The following is a 24,529-nucleotide window of genomic DNA, read 5'->3' as shown; positions in this document are numbered from 1 at the left end:
ACGTCATCCCAGTACTTGCTAGTTATGTCCACCCCTCCTGGCATGTTTGAAGGGCGGTTATCTATGCTTTCACCCATTGAACTGGTGCACATGTCCATTCTGGGGCACTGTTGCAACTGCCGCATGTACACAGACAACACTTCCCTCTAAATTCCAAACATTCAGACCTGTGAGGGTTACCCATATATCACCCAATGTGGACATATGCACTCTCCAGCAAATAATGGACTATCAGGTCAAGAGGATAAGATCAACACCTGCACCACACCATGTGGAACACGTAGCTCACCATGACACCCACTTTGACAGCCATGACATACAATGAAAAGCCACACATGCACCTTCTCAGAGGCACTCAATGAACATCTACCCAAACAGCACAGACCAGCAAGGCAGACACCCACTCAGACACTGTGACATGGCACATGCCAAGGGACACATATTTAGCCTACACAGCGTACTCCTAACTTAAGCCTCTAAGGCCTAACCACCATGCACAATGTAGTGATCAATAATGAGGCACACACATCCCACTCACTAGGTTGAATATGAGCAGGTAACAGCCAAATATTAATCACATGCCAGCATCTAACACATGACACAGCCAGTCATGTCACTCCACAACAACTACAAGTATCACTCCATATCCATGTGGGTGTGAATGAATTTGGACACACCTCCCTGGACTACATGACAGGATACATGGTTGAACTCTCTGATAATGTGGTTCAGGCAGGTGTGACAGTAGCCCTGGGCAGTTTACCACTGTCACCCAGAATGATGCTGTGTACTATCAACAGATGGCTTGACTGCAACATTGGCTTACATGTTATTTGTCATTCTCAGGGGAACCAGGGCCTCTCTGCCTGGGATGACATGATTGCCAGAACTGAATGACTTGCCACAGATGTCCTACATCTGTTAACACTGGGTTGACAGGTACTGGCTACGTGTTTTTCCACCCCTATGGTGCCTTATTAGGCAGTGTTCCTAATGTTATTATCACCATAACAGCTACACATGTATGCAATCTGAGGGTCATGCTGCTCAACAGTGGACATCTAACTGTCAGGATGCAGTCACTCATAGCAGTTGTTGGAGTGGAGGACACATGTCTGTTGTAGTGGAGAGGTGGTTCCCAGCAGCAGACAGCAGACTTATAGTATGACACATTTCACAGTTGTCAGCTCCCAAACATGGACCACACCACACCTCCACAGGTGGTGTTGTCTCCATATTCATTATGGAAAGGAACACATCCGGACTAGCATCCCATCATAATGCATTGGAGATACTTCTGGTACAACTGCATTGGGGTAATGGTACTATCCAGACCATAGCCTGCTATGGGTCCACATCTATGCCCCTAGACTGGCAATGCACATTCTTCAACATCCTGCCATCTCTGATGGTCAAGTGCAACACTGACTTAGTACGAGTCTTCAACTACCCCTCCATCACCTGGGGAATGTAGCCAATTGCCAGTACAATTGCCCAACACGTTTGGGATGCATTTCCATTGCCCTAGACCAGCTCATATTGACCCATGGTAGTGGATGCAACAACCTTGACCTGTGTTGACCACTTATGGGACCATTGCTCATCCCCAGATGTCAATCCCTGCATGGTGAGATTCACACAGGCTGCCATCAACATGGAACTCAACATGTCAGCCACACTCCTCTCAAAGATAACCACCTGGGAGAATCTCCCCAAAGCTGACTTTGCAGTCATGAAAACAGGGGTGGATGTCTTCACTGCACCCATGGCAATGGGGTGTAGCTGCATGACTGTGGAATCATACACATAGGCACTGTACAAACAGGTAGATGAATGCATGGTATTAGCCAGAGGCAACAGAACCCAGACACTGTCCTCCAAACACTGGGAGACAATGTGATGGTCCCCTGCAATTAATGAAGTGTACATCAGAAGGAGGACACTGTTGCAGGGAACGGTGGTGTCCCATGACTGTTGAACTCCCTTATTAGCCTCAAACACAACTTTTTATCCCTCACGAAGTCCCCAACAGGCATCTATAGCAGCAGAGATGAGCAGACACTGACGACAGTCACGACAGCTGTGGTAGTTACATCAGCAACCTACACAGCATTAAACACAAGTGCTGCGAGTTACTGCACAAAGCTAATACCTATCCTGAGACAACAGATATTGGCCACAGTCTTGGCAACACATTCGGTGCCAGCTTTACCTCTCTCTCCCCCAAGTGAAGTGATGAGTGAATGAGTTCTCACATGCTGCATCCCATGTCTGGTTTAGGCATCTGTGTGTCATCAGTATGTGGCCCTGCAGCAAGCCCACAGGGTATGGCAGTGTGGTGACACATCCACCGTGTCATAGGCAGGGTACAGTATGTGCATGATAATTCCTGATCTGTAACACAGTGATTGTATATGCCTCACAGATTATATGGCTGAGGGTTGTACATGGGTACATGTTGATGTACAACATCTGTTGTAGAATAGAGAATGGTACATGTTCTGGTTTGGACACACCTCCGATTGCTAATAACCACAGCCACAGGGGATATTCATCAACCAAACACACTGAGATTACTATTCACACACACACACACACACACACACACACACACACACACACACACACACACACACACACACACACACACACACACACACACACACACACACACACACACACACACACACACTTGCCAGTACTGGGATCCATAGGTTTATTGCTTCATAGGTGTGTAATAGGTGAATGGGCCTGAAGGCTCTACAAGGCAAGTTCAAGGGAATACCTTGGCATCAGACCACATGACAATAGTCCCCAGTGTGGCTCAGGGGTATAGTCACTGGATTGGTCCCCAGGGGTAGGTATTGTATCCCCATCCACTCATCCAGGGTTCTATTGTGGGTGGCCAGTGATGTGCACTGCTAGTATGTGATCTATATTCCATAACATAGACAGTATCTGGGTTGTGCACATGTCCCACATGCATGTTCTTTGATGTGTGGAAGTGTGCTTGAGGTCTCTGGAGCATGTTGTGTGGACAGACTGGCATCTTCTGCTGTAGCATTTCTGACCTCATTTGGTGAGACCTGGCTATGTAACTGAGGTCATGACTGCACCTACATTGACAGTATAATACAGGTATTCAATGGAGTTAGTGGCCTCTGTCCATACAGGGCATGTGTATAAGGCATGGTATTCCCTTTTTGGGGTACATTTGCAGACTCTATAGTTGTTTCAGGCGTCCAGTGGAGAACATGGCAAAAGGACCACTGTACACATTTATTGGGCTACTGAGGGGATGGAACAGGGTGCCATGTCCTTTTACTTGCTGGATAACATGGGTTTATATCGGAACATCGAACGACAATAATTACGAATCACACAATATTGAACACGTAACATCGAACGCAAATAACCCCGAAAGCTCAGAACTTTGAAAACGAAATGTACGAACAGCAACACTTGGCCATCCACCCACCCTCACAACCTGACACTTCACCGTAGCAAACAAAACTACACCTCTTCAATCGTCACAACACCATCCAGCAAAGCAGCACACAACCATTCTTCCAGTACACAACACAAAACAAACACTACAAACTATTTCCTAGCTGCTCACCCATGCAACCTGAAACTTCACCATAGCAAACAAAACAACACCTCTTCAATCATCACAACACCATCCAGCAAAGCAGCACACAACTATTCTTCCAGTACACAACACAAAACACAATCACTACAAACTATTCCTTATGTGGGGGCTTTGCCCTCCACACCCCCTACTTATATATACCAACTCCAAGATCACACCACAGTGGAGGTCAGGGCCAAATATGACAGTCTGGGGTTTCCATTATTGTGGCTGTATGCTTTCAAGGTTCTTAGCGTTCGATGTTCTGTGTTCGATGTTATGGGATTCGAGATTGTTGTCATTCGATGTAATGACATAAACCTGGATAACACACACTCAGTCAGGAGATGTAACAAATCAAAGTATTTTCTGATGTCAGTGGCACTGTTGTGGTCAACAGACATGTAGTCATACCATGGGTACTATCTGTGCGGCAATATGCAGGAGAACTACCAGTATAGTGGTTGTTGCCTAGCCAAGTGTGTTTGTGTATGATATGTGGGTGGAGTGTGGTCTCTGAGTAATAGAAGGGTTGCCTATATTGTTCACTAATCCATACTGTCACATTTAAGGCTGTGGAATGTCTACATCAACCTCTTTGGTGTTTGCCATCTGTTGGCCTTGTAATGTGGACATTGTGACATAATAATAATTTAATAAAACCCACCACCCAATGGATCCTGTTATTACACAATCACACCAACCCCCACACAGGATACTGATAACAAACACACACTTGCCAGTACTGAGATTCAAACCCCTACCTAGTTATGTATTGCTACTACACTGCACCACATTTATCGCACATGCCACGGAGCTTATAGGATGGATGTTGTCCCAAGGTACTTCTAAGGTGAGGATCATCACCAGCCCTTGTAAATACTGGTATTGGGTGATGTGGTGGGCGATAGATTCCAAAAAATATTTTACCCTACACACACATTTACATTTGCCAGGGGTGAGGTTCAAACCTCTTTCTATCTTTGTGGACCATTATGTTAGGCATTTACCACATGCACTACTGACCTTGCATGGTTTCAGGTTGGCAACAGGTACTTCTAAGGTGGATGATATCTGCAGGACTGCTAAAGTCAGGCACTGAAATGTGTACTGGGTGTAAATGGGGCCAAAATCTTTGTGGCACGGACATACATATGTACACACTCAAACACTTGCCAGGGATGAGATTCAAACCCATACATATGTAGTTATTGCTACTCCATTGTGCCGCATTTATTGCATGCGCCATGGCGCTTACATGTTGGAGAGCTGTGCCAAGGTATCTTTGAAGGTGAGTGACATCAGCAGCATTGGTAAAGGAGGGGTAAGTGAAGTGCTGTAAGTGTGAATGACCACAAAACCAGGTCTCTAGAAGGATACATACACTCTTTCACACAAACACTCACATTTACACAGTTGCCAGGATCTGGATTGGATCTCTTACCTAGCTAGTTTGCTACACTATAGTATTATGTAGTTATCACATGCGCCACAGAGCTTCCATGCTGGAGAGCTGTCCAAAGGTATCTTTGAAGGTGAGTCACATTAGCAGCAGTGCTAAAGGAGGGGTTGGGGAAGTGTTTTAAGTGTGAAAGATCACTAAATTTGGTTTCTACAAGGATGCACACACTCTCTCACACAAACACTTACATTTATACAGTTGCCAAGGTCAGGATTGGACCTCCTACCTAACTAGTTTGCTACACTACAGTATTACGCAGTTATCGCATGCACCATGGAGTTTATATGTTGGAAAGCTGTCCAAAGGTATCTTTGAAGGTGAGTGACATCAGCAGGAGTGCTAAAGGAGGGGTAAGGGGAGAAAGTCTGAATGTCCACAAAATCAGGTGTTATCAAAGACATACACCCTCTCTCACACAAACATGCACAGTTACCATGTTTGGGATTAGAACTCCTACCTAACGAGCATGAGAGATTATGGCATTATGCAGTTATCACAAGCACCACTGAGAGTACATGCTGAAGAACTGTCCAAAGGTATCTTTGAAGGTGAGTGACATCAGCAGCAGTGCTAAAGCAGGGGTAAGGGAAGTGTAGTAAGTGTGAATGTCTACAAAATCAGGTATCAACAAAGACACACACACACACACACACACACACACACACACACACACACACGCACACACACACACACACACACACACACACACACACACACACACACACACACACACACACACACACACACACTCTCTCTCTCTCACACAAACACACACATTATCATAGTTGCCAGGATTATAACTCCTACCTAACTAGTTTGCTACACTACAGTATCACACATTTATCATGAGTGCCACTTAGCTTATAGGACCGAGGTTTGGCAAAAGTGTTATTTCAAGGTGACTGACATCAGCAGGTGTGCTAAAGTAGGCAATGGGAGGTGTAATGAGTGTGAATGGTCTCAAAATCATTCATATTCTCACACACACACACACGCACACACGCACACACGCACACACGCACACACGCACACACACACAAACATTTTAACAGTTGCCATGTCTGGGACTGGAACTCTTACCTAACTAGTTTGCTATACTACAGTATTATGCAATTATCATGAGCGCTACAGAGCTTAAATGGCTGAGATTTGGCCGATGGTTTATTTCAAGGTGACTGTTATCAGCATGAGGGCTAGCATGGGCAATGGAAAGTGCAGTGTGTGTGTGAATGGGCCATAAATCATTCCTCTGGAAACACACACACACACACACACACACACACACACACACACACACACACACACACACACACACACACAGTGATTGACATCAGCACATCATGCAATACTGGCCAATTGGATGTGTAGTGGGTGGTACAGGCCTCATAATGGAATTCTCTTTGTCACTGTCTGTCTCTCTCTTGCCCACATCTCTGTGTGTGTATGTTTGACATATTATATTGTGTTGGCCTTGGTTATATGTGAGTATTCCTATCCAATGTGTGTGCAAAGCATAAATGGTGTACAATTTGGTGTGTGTGCACAGACATCTGAGAATTACAGATATGTATAGTCCACTGTGTTGTCAGACATGGGCTTCATTTTTCTAAGTGTAGGAGCATGCCAAGTATGACCTTCTGTATTGAGTGTGTGAATCCATTCCAGGAAGGGTTGTACTCCAGTCCAGGGTTTGGTGTTCTACGCCTACAGCTAACAACCTGTTTCTGCAGGATATCTGTAGTTAGGTTGACAACACGGAGTCACAATGTGCTGCTTGTGTTACATGGTTGGTGTTAGAAGAGATATTCAGACATATGTACTGTTTTACACTGTGATGTATTATGTCATCAACTACTGACATATATAATTATTAGCTCACAGTTCTTTCCAGGGAAATACAAGATGAATGAACCTGCATCCAGGATTGTGGTCCACAGCATACACATTCTTGCACACTCCTGCCATTCTGAAGGGGTAGCTGCAGACACTTGCTGATGGGTCTGTGTAAATGGTCCAGCACCTTGGTACTATGGTGGCTGAGTATCCCCTTCTTGTACATATATTGACTTGATAGAATGACCATATCCTGCTGTGGCCATACCTCTCAGCTGTAAAGATTCACCAAGGTTACCCAGAGGCAGGGCTCATATATCTGGTCAGTTCCACTTCACATTGTGGTTCACGAGCAGGTTTGTAGCCACCCATTACTGGGTTTGTAGGCAGAGGTAGTATGGGCACACATCACAGTTTCAGACTTCACACACTCCATGGCGTCCATGCTTCTACACCCCCTACTCTCTTATTCTATCCTCTTCCTAACATTATGCAAGCAATATCTGAGAAGTGTCCCTACAGATGGCCCTTCATCCCAGCGGTATTTATGGATTGGTCCACAGATCATGCAGTAGGACATGGGGGGGGCATGCTACTGGGATTTGTCAACTTGGCCTTGCATTTGTGTTCTGTTGACTGTGTTAGGTTGTTAGTTGGGACCCCATGAGATACCATACATTGGCACTATGGGTGAAGCACAAGCCTATGACAGAGGACAGTAGGCCATTTGGTAGTGATGCAGGCCATCTGTAGCAGGCCAGTGCATTCTGTCACTCCTACATTCCCAGGCTGCGAGCCAGTAGATTCCCCTGGGGTGACAGGGTAAGTGTGCGATGTGTTAATTGCAATTGTTCCTGTCCATATTGATCCATTGGTCTGGATGCAGACAGGGTGCTGCGTACAGCTAGGGTCACACCTGCATAGGACACCTCTTCAGTATGCTGCATTCTGTGGGTATTCCCATTCAGAAATGGGGTCATACTGTATTCATTCCCAACAGAAAGGATATGACCTATGATAAACCTGTGGCTAATGGTGGGGTGAGCTGAGTGCATGTGTGATATGGAAGCTACTTGCAGCTGACTCACAGATATACCTGGGACATTCCCATTATGCTGCCTTGTTCAGGGACATAGGCAGTCTCTCATTACTTCATAACTGTGCCTTTTGTGGTCTGCCAGTGATTGGCCAGACTACATCAGTATTTCATACTACACAGACAACTAATGTGCTGCTAACCTGTATGTACAATTCCAAAGGTGTGTCCATTTGACAGTTACATTTTATATACTCTGTCTAGGGTACTTCCACCTGCATACTGTATGTATGTCTGGGCCCACATTTATGCCGTTTCCATCTTTCAGATGATATTGACATCTGGACAGTGAGTATGGATGACTGCTGACATGGGTATTGCTGAGAAGCATTCTGGTTGGCACTGCAGTTGTTGGAATATGGCCCTGTTAACCACAGTACTGTCCATAGGCCACCGAGACACAACCCTCCATGCCTACATGCTGACCACTTCCAGACAATATTGAACACACAACATATTGTGCAGCATGGCACATACTATGAACATTTGTGTACATGTAGCTGCAGAGTACTGCAAGGCTCCACTGGATATGTCCAGGCAGTGGAACCATGACTTCAGCATCCCAAACACATGCTCTATTATGATTCTGGTTTGTGTATGTGCCTCATTATGGAGTTCTTGTTCAGGTGTGTGTGCATTTCTGAGGGGTGTCATCAGTCACGGCTCCAGTTCATAGCCAGCATCCCCCATTACGTGGCCATATGGGATGCTCCCACTGGCAAATGACTGGTACAGCTGTGTCATATGCCAGATGTGGGAGTCGTGATAGCTTCCAGGACTGCCAGCACACACATTTAAGATAATGCCCTGGGCATCACACATGACCTGGCAGTTGATGGAGCGGAAGCTCTTGCAGTAGACACATAAAGTAGACCCTACCCCGCTTGCTGGGTGGAGCTTTGATGTGTATGTGCGTGCAGTCTATAGCACCCACTACCTCAGGGTATTATGCTATTTGGTGGAAGAGATGCATATTGCTGGTCAACACCTCACAGGTCTTGACTAAATATATGTGGTCAGTGGCATGTGCTGACATGGCATCCAGGAACTGGTGGAGTACACTGGATGCTGATGCCTGTGAGATCCCCATGATATCCCCAGTTGCCCTTTGGAAGGTACCTGTGGCTAGTATTCTTAAGCCTACACATACCTTGGTATCCACTGGGAAGGTTCCCCTCTGTTGGTTCTTTGTGTGATGCGGGGCTGGCACAGCTCAACAATTTGCTGTAGAATGTCCCTGTCCATCCTATAGAGCTCCACTATCTCCAGCTCATGTAGCCCTTGGTAGATTACCCTGGGTCTGTACTCTCTTCTCCTCCTCCTCACTGTGGGTTGGTTTTCAGCATTCACATCTTCACCACCCTCAGCCTCTTGCACATATTGATGTATGAGAGCGACAGCAGCCCCTAACATTTTGTTAGTTTAGTCAGGTAAAGTTTCCCTTGCCGGCTATGCTAGTTCCCCTTGATTGCCTTTGTATTGCTGTTTTCCCTTCCCATTGCCTTCCCGTTTAAGCCCTGAGGCACACCACACATACCCAGTGCTCAGATGTGAACAGAGCTGTTATTTCCTGTTTTTTTTTTTTTCTTTTGTTTAAAACCTGGTGCATGGCACGCACACCTGTTTAGGCAATGTCAACACTGCTAGGCAACTTCAGACCCACCCCCTTCCTTAGCTTTGCTTAGCTAAGGGCAAACACAGGCCACACAGCTCCAATACACTTACAGCATGCATGACACTCCCCCTTATGAGGTCATCTACCTCTTAGACTTATACAGTGGTGTTGCTGCACCTACATGGTTGGGTGCAAGCTAACACTGAGAGGAAATCTGTGATTCAGTATCAATCCCCTCATTTACAAAAAACAGAATGCTAATTCATGGTTACCACACTCACAATGAGCCTTCCCCCTTTGCAACCACTAGTCCCTGGTATTGTTGTCTTATGCATGCCATTGACCATTATGGCAAAATGCTGATTTGGGTATAAAAGCTTATTTCCCCCTTTTTTCTTATTTTCGTGGCGATCCCGTTTGTGCACCGCTGCCCTACACTTAAACAGCCGAGATCGGCCAAAAAAAAAAAAAAAAAAAACTAGTGTTTTATAAAATTGCAACTATTTTTCATGCCAATGGCCATATACTTGGCCATTGGCATGCCTACTACATTGAATACATTCTTTCTTTTGAGCTGTCATGCCTCTCTTTTGCAATTTGCAGAAATGTATTCAGTTAGTAACTAAATCCATTTCTGCAGGTTACACTATTCCTGCACAGACACCTGCCTGCTTCCTGGATTGCTAATTCACCTCATTTGCATGGTTTTCACCAGCAAATCAGGTAATTATCATATAGCAGTCATTTCCATGCAGGAATAGTGTAGGAGTGCTCGTGCCCGTCCTGGGAGCTCGTTCCTGCATCGCTCTGTGGCCATATTGCATGCAGCAGCTCTTGCACTATTCCTACACTCCATGCAGAGCTTGCTGAATCTGGGGGACAGAATTAGCACAGTGTGCATGTTCTTCCAGTAATACAGATAGCCTGGATATAGTGCAAGATAAATTGTTGGGTAATTATATCCAGGTTACAGAATATAAAGTAAACATTGATAGTTAGTTATAAGAAATTAATTAGTGTAGGGAAATTATGTTATAATCGAATTCTGTTCAGTAGTATTAAAAAGAGAGTAATGAAGAAATGACGGAGAGAGAGGTCAGGGTGTGAACTGTTGCTATGCATGTGCCAATGACCACCATTTTCAGACATGCACTTGTTACAGTATTTGCTACAGCTTTTTGTTAATAATACATAATAATAAGTAATAATAAAGATGTGGGGCAGAATAAGCCCTTGTATTCACTATTATATAGTATTAACTTTTGTTGCCTTGCTGTTGCTGTGGGCCATATGTCAGCCAAGTGGAAAACTCATATTCACAGATAGTCATGTAGTAGTGAGTTACAGAAAATGACAGCAACACTGATGGTGTGATGACTGTCTTTGCATCTTTTTAACTAGAAGTTTCAATGAGGTGCTATGGGATGACATTCATTTATCCAAGCAGTGAGAAAAAATAATCTTATTATTATTATTCTTTCAGAGTACCTTAAACAGGTCTATGTAAGTGCGTACTCAAATGTAGTTACTTGAGTTGCCCAGTTAGTAATGCTTTCTAAATGCAATTTCACCATACAATGACATCTTTCTTCATTATTTACTTTGCTGAGTGAATTCATCTCCATTTACTCTTGCCTATATCAGCTATGAGATTCATGCAACTGCCCCTTTACTCTATCTACAAAACTTAAATGCCCTTATGTAACTCATGTTAACAGAAAGTGCTGGAGCTCACCATCAGTTTGCATATATAGAGCAAACATAATATGTCTAAAGCATAATGACACTCTAAATGTATACAGAACTCATACATAAGGAGTATTGGATTCTGAATTTTTGATTCCTAATGTGTCTTTTGCCAGTTGCCAGACATGAATGCTATACAAGATGTTCTATGCATGATGAAAAAAGATGTGCAGTAGATGTCAGGCTTGTTATCTGGGTAGCTACATAGTTATAATGAGAGGGCAGTTGCTGTTGGATATGGCTATGTTTAAGGTATTATTATAATCCAGCTGAATGTAAAGAACTGCAGGATGGTTTCCACAGCTGCTAATTTAAGTATTTTCAATCAACAGTGACTAGGGGTACTAAGTAAAACTAAGTGCTCATAATCAGATGTTTGAGATGCCTGTGAACAAGCAGAGATTTACTTAGGCAGTAGACTTTATTCATCTGCTGTCTTCGCACTCCTGTTTCTCAGCCATTGGTCTATACCCAGCACAATATCCATCACTGCTTCTTCAAAGTACCCTCTGTTATTTATTTCTCTTCAAACCAACAAGATAAATGTTTTAGCATTCACTGGCAAATGAAGAGCATTGATGAATTAAGATACTTCTTCAGTCTTGTACTAAGCATAGTGGAAGTTATGGAAATCAAACACAGATCTTTGAGGTATAGTTTATATACAGCATAGTGTCTTATTCCACACTTTAATACTGCCAATCAAAATCATAGTAAAGAAAAAGTATAAATTAGTATAAGAAATCCTAGACCTAAGAATAGATTATGCATTTTACAAGACATGAATTATCTGTGGTGATTTTCAGTCTTTTAGAGGTGGACATGTATATAGTCAAAGCATATTTTTAAAGAGCAGGGAGTCCAAAATTAAACAAGTTATATGACGCCAAAAGAAAGATAAAAACTCTCTCATCAAATCACATAGACAACTAAGAAGGCCTATTAAGTCTAACAAAGGAAATATTGAGGTAAAGATAGTCAGCCAGATTCAATAAAGCCTACATGGTCTGTTTACACCATGTGCCCATCATGTTATGGTATGCACATGACAGAGCACTGTTTTAGATTCAGTAAGTGGCTTTACATGATGTATAGACCCGCACAAACTAAGTAAACATGGTGGCATGCTAATTACAGCATAAGCAGCTGAACTGAATGCTAATCAACCAATCCAAAATGGAAGAATTATTCAACAAACTATAAAGCAACAATGTAGACTCGATGCTGGTTTTCCCTGCAAATTTCAAAAACCTATTGGAATACAGCCACAGAAAGAAGTCTACACAGAAACAATGTTAGGGGGTACTGTTGTTTTAATTCATGTGTATGTGAAACAAGCTTGAAGTCTATCCTGCTGTGGTATATGCTACTGTTGCTTATAGACCAAGGCCAAGAAGGAGAAGAGTTTTTCAGACCCCCATTTAACTTATCACAATCTACATGATATGAAAATTGTAGCACTCTACAGAGTGGATAGACACACTACTGGAAATCTGCAACCTCTGTCATCCTCAGAGTCAGGGCAAACCGAGGGGAACCCATACCAGTGGAGACAAAGGTATGTGTAGCACTTATAATTTAAGCTAAGGTACCTAGGGGTATCAGCATCCAGGATATTCTATCACTTCTTGAATGCTATGCTTCAACAAGCCAGTGAGCACATATATTTTCCCTGTACTCCTGAGGACAGGGTCAGAAATATGCAGGAGTTCTACCCTGTAGCACACTACCCTGAAGTATTAGGTGCCATAGATTGCACAGATGTAGAAATTAAGTCACCACCCAGGGAACAGGGAAGGCTCTACATAAATAGAAAGGGCTTTCATTCTATTAACTGTCAAGTCATGTGTAATGCCAAGGGAATCATCTTGAACATGTGTGCTAGAAACCCAGGCAGTTACCACAACTCACATATCTGACACATCTCCCAACTGTATCAGATGTTCATTAGGGTGATATCCCATAGGGTCATTTACTGGGAGATGCAGGTTATGCACTGGAACTGTGGTTGATCACACCCATCAGAAATGCACACACACCGCTGAAGAATGCCATAATGAGGCACACACTGAAACCAGAAATATCTTAGACCATGTGCTTGGGCTGCTGAAGTCACGGTTCCAACATCCAGTGCCTAGATACATCTGGGAGAGCCCTGCAGAGCAATCCACGTACATGTACTGAAATATTTACTGTATGTGCCATTCTACACATTTTACACATTATTCACATAAAACAGCTTCAGCAGGATCAACAAGGAGAAGGGGCACACATCCCACCACCAATGGCAAGGTCACCACAGCCACACACAGGTGAGGAGTCAGTGGGGAATCAACAGCTGCTGTTGTTGTAGGCAGACATATGTATGCTCTGTATGCTCTCACACTGGCAAAGAGGCAATGCATAGCACACTCACTTACCAACTAAGGGGCTAAAACCTCCTTCCTATGCACATGCATATAGTAAACACTGATGCTAGGCAACTCTCATAGCCTTTACCTACCCATGTAATGGCTGTGTACTGCTAGCATCAAACAGAGTCAGCCTTGAGCTAAAACTGTTGCAACTGTTGCATTTACAAGGTAAGTGTTGAACCTGGAATGTATTGTGTAATAATAATAATAATAATAATAATAATAATAATAATACAAATGAATGGCATATCCTTGCATGTTGTTACTTGGTGGTCTATATCACTTCGACGAAATGGCAGAAGTTCGAACACCATATGTTTGAACTTCTAACCCTGAAGTGCAAAACCATCGAAGGCTTAGAACAGTGATTTGTTTCCCAGGGAAAAAAAATCGCTGTTCCAAGAAACACACACACACACACACACACACACACACACACACACACACACACACACACACACACACACAACACAAGCACACCAAAAAACAGAAATCCACACACATACACTTAAAATCCTACATCTAACCCTACACTAAACTGTACATACACGACTATCTATCCACTTACCTTAACCTAAACCCTAACCTTAAGGTCCGTCACTATCACACACTCACCTGACCCGTGCCCTAACTCTAACTCACCTAACCCACCCTAACACTAAAAGTCTGTCACTATCGCACACCCACCTCACCCGCACCCTAACCCTAACTCACTTAACCAGTGCCCTAACCCTAACGTCCACACAATCGCACACTTACCCAAACCCAACCCGTAAATTTCCATCGCAGTGCTGAAAATAGCGAAGCCACCGAAATGGCCCACCAAATTCTTTCCCTGGGAAAGAATTTGGTGTTCCATGGCTTCGCGATAATCAGTTTTCGAACTTCACAGTTCGAACATATAGTGTTTGAACTGCTGAAGTTTCGACAAACTGATAGGAACCCATTACTTGGTAGTGTAAGCAAGTAAAGGGTGGGTGATTTGTACAGAAATGACTTACCATGTGACAGCAAAGACTTATCTCACTTATATGTGTCTGTTATCAAGTAGTATGCTTCAGGCATCACAGATTCACACAATCATACCTCTCAAAAGTACTGATGGTCATTGAATGTCCTCAGTTTAGTACCATACTTTTGTACTTTAAAATCATTAAACAGAGAAGTTAGAAAGTAATGAGAAACATTTCAGTTTCAGACTTCACAACCCTCACAAGATCATTAACAATACTGATGCAAAACATGTTTGATGATATCAATTGTTTAACTTTTTAAGACCAATATAAGTCAAAGGTAGAATTACCAATTCGACATAAAAAATGCAGATATACTAAGCACTAAGTCAGCTATGTACCCTGAGCAACAAATGTTATGTATCCCTGATCAAAAAGATAGAAAATAGGGATATGGCACAGTTATCATCACTTGCACAGGGTGTTGTTTGTGGGGAGCAGGAAGCATAGGCTGACACAAAACATTGATGAGTGTGTGTGTAAGTAAGAAAGAGAAGCAGGGATACATTTGGATAAAGTAACAAATGGCTAGTGAGACAAAATGAGCTTTAAGTTTCACGGCTGAATCATGTAACCATTGTGTGTGTATTTGTATGAGTACTCCAGGTGAAATTGGTGTGTGAGTGTCTGCATCAACACAGCCAAGCTCTATGCTAGCTCTGCATCTTGGTATGTCAGACTGGTGTAAGAAGTACATTGTAGAGGTGGCAGTTCATCATTCTCATATCCAACCACTAGAACTGGTTCTGCCAGGAGTTGCAATGGCACATCCACACCCATGATCAGATGCACTGCTGCTGCTACCTGAACATGACTGATATCTGCTAGATGATCTCCCCACATGAGGATGCCCAGGACAACAACCCTGTGGCCTGCCATGTCTGTGTGTGGACACCTCAACCACTGATGGATCAATGGAAGTACTGCCATGATGAGAACGTGCTCGGGCACAGCTCCATCGGCTAACAGCAGATGATGTGGCTGACCTACGCCCACGAGGATGCCATCTCCCTCTCAGTAGACATTCCATCACAGACACTGCCCATTCCAACATGTCATTCATCTGATCCATTGAATTGGCAACACAGTGGAGGCAGTCACACATATCATCCTGTGCGACATCTACAACCCAAAGCATTTCTCTGGAGGACCTATGGGAATGTGCCTGTGCCTCCATGATGGCCCTAAACATACACTGAGTGGCACAGGAAGACACACCTGGATTAAGTGGAGGATGGACAGCAGGCCTCCTCCAAGCACCCCTAACAACCCTCTTATGTGGCACCTCGCCTACACTTTGGCTATGGGCAGAATCAACAGGCACTGAAGCCACAGTAACCACACTTCTCTGATAGAGTGTCTCACCCTCTACCTGTCCAATATCACAGGGCTCAGTGGAATGGCTAGGCATAAGCTTATTGGCTGTGTCCAGTAGAACTACATGGGAAGACTGAATATCAGCCTCAGTGTCAGATTCAACCTCTGCACCTCCTGACTGTGCCTCTGTTTGGCCACCATCATAAGAGTCTGCTGATACTCTGACATCAGGTGATAGGACTGCCACATTTCCACTGTCAGGATTACCTGTGATAATGTGCGATAAACACAGGAAGAAATAATACCTACACTATTATAGTCCAATATATGCTAAAAATGAACAGTGGTGCCACTATTACAGACAGTGCAGCAATACACACATCAGTCCTGATGCCCACATCACAAACTAAATATTTCTTTTGGACTGCTCATCAGCACTGACATAAACATGTTTAGCTTACCATGTGCAGATGATGGTAGGCCCCCTATGTTGGATGGTCCTGTAAGAAGTTAAGCAAAAGGTAAGGACAACATCATCACAATTAACAGTAACACAGGGGTAAAACTTTTTCCGATTTATACAGTATATCCATTAAGTATACTTTCAACAAGAAGTAGGATAACAACTCCAGCTTAAGCCCATGTGTAATTAATCAACATTTGCTGTTAACTGTAGCAAACTACAATCCCCCACCTACCAACTTCTTGTTAAATAGGAACTAAAGCATTGTTGTAAATATTTTACTATACAAGAGTATTTAACAATTGAGATACATAAGCCTACCTGGAAGCTCCTCTTGGGACATACATGCTGTCCCTGAAAGTGTAGCACCAATGTCATATTGCTGTTCTGCACTTTCCTGTGAGCCATCTGAATTTCTGACAGTGGACAGGAACTCCTCATTTGCTGTTAGTGATGGCTCTGCAGCAGACACCCTCTTGCTACCCCTTCAATCACAGGCCACTGCAACTGCTCTCCTCTGTGCAAATGAGATTATGTCAGTAGCCCTATGGCACACCTGATCATATGTACTGCTGTGGCCACCTATTGCATTCACATCTGCAACACTCTGCTGCCAAACTTGCATTTTTACTGACACATCTCCACATTCTCTCTCATGCAGAAAGGTACCATGTTGCCTAAAAGCTTCCACAATGACCTGATTCTCAAGGTCACCGAAGGGGGCGAGGGTTGGGGATTGAGATACCTGAGTGTCATGGTCCTAGGTGACCTAAAACACAACAGAAGGATAATACACATAAGTATCCCATAGCCAAAAAATCTTGTTTTCAGATAAAATAGAAAAGGTAGCATTTCACTATCACCCACTGCAGAAACATAAACCAGTCTAGATATTTCAAATATGAACAACAGGAATTGTGTGGTAGTAACATATTACATTCACGCACAAAGCAAGGCTGGTTGCAAAACACGGAGAGTAACAATAGCAACATATCCTTGTTTATGCCAAAACAGAAATTCAGCTTTGCTCTTCTACCTCCAAATGAATAGGGAAATTACACATTTTACTAACAAACCATGAGTGAAATACTAAAAGTGCTATCAAATGAACTGTCACTGAAACATGTCTACAGGTTTAACACATAACATTCCATTTTAAACTACTGCCAATCATGTAAACTGTGAAATGCCCTGACAAACATGCCCATGCCATCAGTATACTTCTAAGTAATAAAAACAGATTTTTGTTAATGACATTTTGGCATATGCAGTATATAGCTGAAAAATGCAAGCATGCCTTCTCAAGTTCAGTAGTCTTCTGTGCAGATATATGCCAAAGTAATAGCCTCTTCTGTGTTCTCCACATAATCAAGTTTCCTCAACTTCAGGTCCCCTAGTTACACAGTTGCCTTTCTATGGTGTAGATTCAGGGCTCTGAGCATTGTGAAAATGCAAATGAGGTGTAAACTGATTAGAATTGCTAAATTCCAAATACTTGGCTCTTTGCAGGCACTCCCTTTGTGTTTGTTGTTAATGGATTGCAAATGTGAATGATTACTGGTAGGGAGAAGGAAAACAAAAAACAATGCAGACTGTCCTACCTCCAGTGGGTGTGTCAAGTTAGACTTACAAAATGTAGAAGTAATTTTATCAAGGTTGGAAATGTAAGTAAACCACACACAATTTACAGGTTTTGTTCATTAACATCCAGCCAACACTTCATTTGTTGACAACTGTATATTATCGCCATTTAATATCCTCACACATTTTAAGGACAATGATATAGAATGCCTTACAGACTGCATGTCTCAGATTACTGGTCAGATAAGACAAGAATGATAACAAACACCGAAAAGTAAGACAGAGCTGCATTTTTGCAAGCAATAGTCATAAATGGTTGTGTGATTACTCAGTGCACTACATCTGAAAATTAATACATGTACAAATAACTGTTGTATGGTTTCTTAGTACTGTGAATGATGTTCCAGGTGGTTGTATGATGAATGATTTCAGTTCCCTGCTGCAAAGCTGTTTGTGTGGGAAAAAAAGATAAAGCACACTTATTGTGTTCTGAAGGTTCACTGGAGTAAGATGCTTAGCAGTGCGCAAACCCTGACTAGTGGCCTACACAGGAAGCAGACAGAACACCTGGAGACAGAGTGTCTGCAACAGTGTAAATGTAAAAAATGATACATTGTTGCAATTTTTTGCTTTCCATCATGCAATGCCACTAAACGGCATTGTTTGGTGGTTAGCAAGGTTCCCCAACATCTGCAGCCATTGAAGAGCTACAGACAGGAAGCAGACAGTCAATAATTGAAAACAGATACATTTAATTAATTCTGTTGGGGACTGTGCAAACATGCTAAGCAGCATTGTGAGGCAGTTAACATGAGAACTTAAAAATGAGTAGGAAATTATGGAACTATCATGTAACTAGTCTTCTGGCACTCTGCATAATGCTGCTTAACCCTGCTGTGCTATGCCAATGCACAGCAACACATGTACTATAAAGTATTAATGTCATTGCATTATCACTGTTTATTTAAAAGTATTAGATACACCTGGATTCAAACTCAGTATCATCTGGGCTCAAAAAGAAATGTGTCAATGCATTTACACCTGCTGCTACAGAGTCAGCTAAGCAGCAGGTGTGTTTCACAGACTCAATAATAACTCTCAGAATTTTAGCAATGAGGCTTGCATTTCCACACTGCTTATTTATGTGAAAACAGAAAAAGTAACGGAATCTGTATCTCGCATGCGCAAACACTTTGCCAACCATCACACAAACCCACTGCTCACCTATGCGCTATGCAAAGTCACTATCAGCATGTATTAGTGCTGTTTACTGTCCATGTACTTTTTATGCTATGAAACTACATGTGGAAACATAACAAACAGAAGGCACTATCTAATAACATGCCACATATTTACAATACAGTGATGTGTTGCCTCCACCCATGCACCGTAACCCTGGTCTCTCAGTACTTGTTCACAAATATATCAACTACGCTACCTAAATTAAAAACAAATGCTGTGTGATATGCAATGCACATCAATCTGGTAACATGCAGAATTAAAACTATCTTCACAGTTGAACATGCTTGCACATCCATCAACTGACCCTGGGAACTATTGATCCATAAACCTAACCAGCCTTATCTGCAAGGCTATTGAATAATCATCATGGACCTTATCTACAAGGACATAGGCAGCCTTCAAACCTCTCGGCTCAACCCAGTTTGGTTTTGACAAGGGTAGATCTTGCTTATTAAAACTAGTGAAATTCTTTGAGAATGTCACCAAAGCTCTGCATGAGGCAAAACAGTACATGCCGCCTATTTTGATTTAGCCAAGGCCTTTGACACAACCCCCCATTCAGGTATTATAGAAAAATTCTCCCATCTGGGGATTAACCCATGTATTGCTAGATGGGTAGCCAAATGGCTCACCGACAGAATGCACACTGTTAAACTTTGGAAGTCCACCTCCACTAGTAGACCAGTTACCAGTGGAGTATCAACAAGGATCTGTACTGGGCCCTCTACTGTTAAACTATTTCTCTGAAGTCCAGACAAAGGTAGATGGCCTGTGGCTTACCAAATTTGCAGATTACTGTAAACTGGGTGCAATCATATAGTCCTCCCACAATGTTAACATATTACAGAAAGGGCTGATGCAGACAAATTATTGGTGCCAAACTCACAGAATGAAACTTAATGCAAAAAGATGTCTCATTGTTCCCTTTGGTAAAAAAGTAGCCCCTGATAATTATGAAATACACAGCACTCCTTTAAGTTCAAACTCAGTAGTGCAAGACTTGGGAACACAAGTTGATAGCAAACTAAAATGTGATCACCATGTGTCCATAGTGGTAAGAAAAGCAGTCTACATTGTGCAGCTCATAAATAAGACCATTGCATCCAAGACCAGGGCGGTCATAGTTCCGCTGTACTGTACCCTTATCAGACCACTAATTGAGTAGAATGCTCCCTTCTGTATGTACCTCACCAGACAGCTGCAGCAACTGGAGAGACCACAGAGGTTTCTGACCAAGAGAATCCAGGGTCTCCAAAACATGACAAACATGGAAAGACTGAAAGCCCTGTCACTGTGCTCAGTATCATACAGGCTGCTGAGAGGCAACCTGTGCTTGGCCTATAGAGCAGACCCTGCCCTAATGGAAATGCTTGACAAAAGCAAATCAAATTGGAAAAGAATAACTTGCTTCAGGGATCTCAGTCTAGCCTGTGACATGAACAGAATATGCTGGAGAGACAGATATATCTCCCAGCGATTGCCACTCCTGTAGAATAGGGTCCCACTGCATGTGAAGCAGAGCTCCTCAATGACCCTATTCAAGTACAACCTTGACAACTGGATGGGTGAGCATAAATTCACCACAGGAGTGGCAGCTATGTCCCTCATGAACAGAGGCAGTTACTGCTGGTCACAAAATTGCTCAGGTAACAATGACCATCTAACTATGGTCAATAAGGATACTTTGGCATTTACACAGCTAGGCTTGTAAAGACCCTAACACCATTAGCCTAGTAACCTCCTATGAACCTATGCAGGCCTCCCAACATCTTCTCTCCTACATTTACTGCTGTTACCCACTATAGGTTGTCCTGCAGCCTTGCAAAAGTCAAACTTGTGCCATGCTGCTTGTGTAAAGTACTGAGCTCTGTAGTTTGTATAATTATATAGGTTCTGTTCTCACTGCAGTCAAGTGTGTGTGTGTGTGTGTGTGTGTGTGTGTGTGTGTGTGTGTGTGTGTGTGTGTGTGTGTGTCTATCTAGCCAGAAGAGCATAAGTGTGTATCTTACAGTTACCACTCCAATCCCATGGATTTACAGTATTTTGACACTTGCACATACCTACACATACATTTCATGCAGGCTTTTTAACATCACACATTTTTGCATTTAATTGTAGACCATGTGGCTTTGTCACCAAGCATTTATCTGTGGTAGCTCCTCCTGTAGTATGTTATCATCATTCGTGGACTCAGTGATTGCACCAAGTATGCAAGAATCAGCAAACATGGTAAGCCAAAGACTGTATACTTTAGCCTGTACTATTGAGAAATAGATTCCAAAAAGTAAAGGGCCAAGCACAAATCCCTGCGGTATGCCAGTGGTGACAGCTCTACTGATACAGGTTTATTCATCAACAGTTTTCACAGTATGTGTTCTATTGGTGAGCCATTTGGTTACCCATCTATTGATGTAAGGGTTAATCCTCATCTGGGAGAGTTTCTCAATAATACCTGCATGGGGATTGTATCCAGACCCTAGACCAGATCAGGATAGGCAGTATGCACTGTATTACCTATATCCAGGTCTATCACACAGAATCAATGGGCTATGACAACATCACATATTGTCTATAGCATGACTTGACACATATACCTACCTGACATGGTTTAATACACACTTCAACACACCCTTCCCACAGACTATATTCCTGTAGTCATCATGAACCTTTTCTAATTGGACACTATCCCAGTTGTGTGTAACAGACCTTTGTGACTTTTAATGATACATCATGTCTGCTACATTTGGTAGATGTCCTCAAAGAGGTCATTAAGGACATGCATGATGACAATACTATCATCCTTTTGAAGCTGACAAGCCTAAGGCATTTGACACAAATCTGCACTGAGGTATTCACTCAACACTGTCAGAGGTGGCCATAAACACCTATATCACCAAGTGGGGAGACTACTGTATCACGTGTGGCATGTGCATATGTTGAAATGCATGACGTGACCTATATCTCAGGTCCATTGATCATGTCTGCACATCAGGGCTGTCTGCTAGGCCCTTTCCTGTCCATTATTTAAGTCACAGATGTCACAAATGACATACACATCCTGTGTCCAAACAGCTGATTGAAAGACTACAGATTGTGGGCAATAATTGACTTCAACTGTGATATTAATATAATACAGTAGTGCCTGCATATTTGAACTGCTTCTTACTGAAATTGGTACACCTTGTTTGCTGTAGTATAGACTAGATCCAGACCTGCTGAATCTAGCTTTGTTTGGATAACTTGAGCACTAATCCATGCATTTTTTAAAGTATTCAATTGTATTTATTACTGCTTGGTAGTAACTTGATTAAAGTGTAGCTAGCATTCTAAGTCTTTTGGATTAAGCACTTGGGCTTCAGATCAGTTGTTTTACATTAGGAAGGTTTGTGGCCTGCAATGTGTTGGCAGGACAGGTAGCTTACATCCTTCTAAGTTGGGAACTGCTGATTGAGGGATCAGTGTCTGTTATTCTAAAAGTGTATTAGTTCTGGTTTAAGCACTTGGGCTTCAGGCCAGTTATTTTACATTAAGAGGGTCGTGGTCTGCACTCCTGTGGGAGAAGAGGCTGGACTCTGCCCTTCTGAGCTGGGAATTTCTGGTTAAAGGCTTATAGTGCCTGCATATTTGAACTGCTTCTTACTGTAATTGGTACACCTTGTTTGCTGTAGCATAGACTAGATCCAGGCCTGCTGAATCTAGCTTTGTTTGTTTGCTTGTTGTTTGTTTGCTTGTTATTTCCCTGAAAAGCTAATTCCACCTAAAATGTGGCTTTTCAGCGCTTCTGTGTTTCCCTAGTGATATCTGCATTGCTTACTGTACTTATTTCCTTGTTTCACTTAAAAGAAAGTTACTATTTGTCATTTTTGCATTTAAGTTACATGTAACACATTGCATTTAAGTTACCTGGCACTTGCTCACTAATGCAATTATATAAGTCAGCAATAAAAAAATTAAAAGCACTACACCCTCACAAACTCCTCTTCAGTACCTTCTTCCCCATTGGCCCTTTTTTTCAATTATAAAGAAATTCCCAATACTATTCTAGCATGTCCAAAGGTCAATTGTCAATCTCCTCTCTGGTCCAGCTGGTGAATCTGGGAATCTTGAGGCAATGTTACAACTGCCTCATGTACACAGACAACCCTCTCCTCCTCCCAACAAATTCCAACACATGTGAGAGATGCAACCATATAGCCAAACTGGAGGCTAAGCTCTATCAACTCAGTACTGGCGTAACCAGTCAGGAGGAGAAGGAAACCACACTCACTACAATTCCAGTCTCACATAGACCTACCACGACAGCAAACCAAACACATAAACACACAAAAACATACTTGGAGGCTCTAAATAAAAATCTGCCTAAGCAGCAGTGACCTCCAAAGCAGACACCCAAGCAACCGCTACCCCAAAACAAAACATGTGCAACACATAGCTCACAAAGCCAGTGTGCAGAACAGTCACAGCCCTTAAGGCTAAACAACACACCTGATACACTTGTAATAGGTGACTCTATCGTCAGGCACACTGACGTCCCACTCACCAGGCTGAACAAGGAGAAGGTCATGGTGAGCTGCCTGTTGGGTGCTAGGATCCGCCACATAACACAAGCACTCAGGTCACTCCAAGGCAAGTACAAATATGACTCAGTCATTGTCCATGCTGGTGTGAATGACCTGAGACGTACCTGCCTGGACTACATGAAAAGAGACATAGAGGAGCTCTCTGAGCATGTAGCCCAGGCCGGTATGACCCTGACCTTGAGTAGCATCTTACCCTCACCAAGAATGATGCCACAATATGAAGACAAGATGATCAATTTCAACAACTGGCTTAAGTATTGGTGTCATTCAAAGGGGATCCAATGCCTGTCAGCCTGGGATGACATGCTCGACAAGCCACGATGCTTTGCTAGGGATGGCTTGCACCTGTCACCCCTGGGCTTTTAGATATTGGCAAAGGCTCTTGCTGCCCCCATAGTGCCTTTTTTAGGCAAGGCTCAAAAGACAAACCCACCTCCATAGGTATCACAAGGGATCAGAAACTAAGAGTAATGCTACTCAATGCCAGAATTCTAAACCTCAAGATGCATGCACTCAAAACTCTCCTTAGCATGGAG

The sequence above is a fragment of the Protopterus annectens genome, chromosome 10.part0, assembly GCF_019279795.1.
Source record: "Protopterus annectens isolate FY-2018-M chromosome 10.part0, PAN1.0, whole genome shotgun sequence".
Lineage (NCBI taxonomy): Eukaryota > Metazoa > Chordata > Ceratodontiformes > Protopteridae > Protopterus > Protopterus annectens.
The sequence above is the reverse complement of the archived record's forward strand: the minus strand, read 5'-3'. Positions refer to the sequence as shown.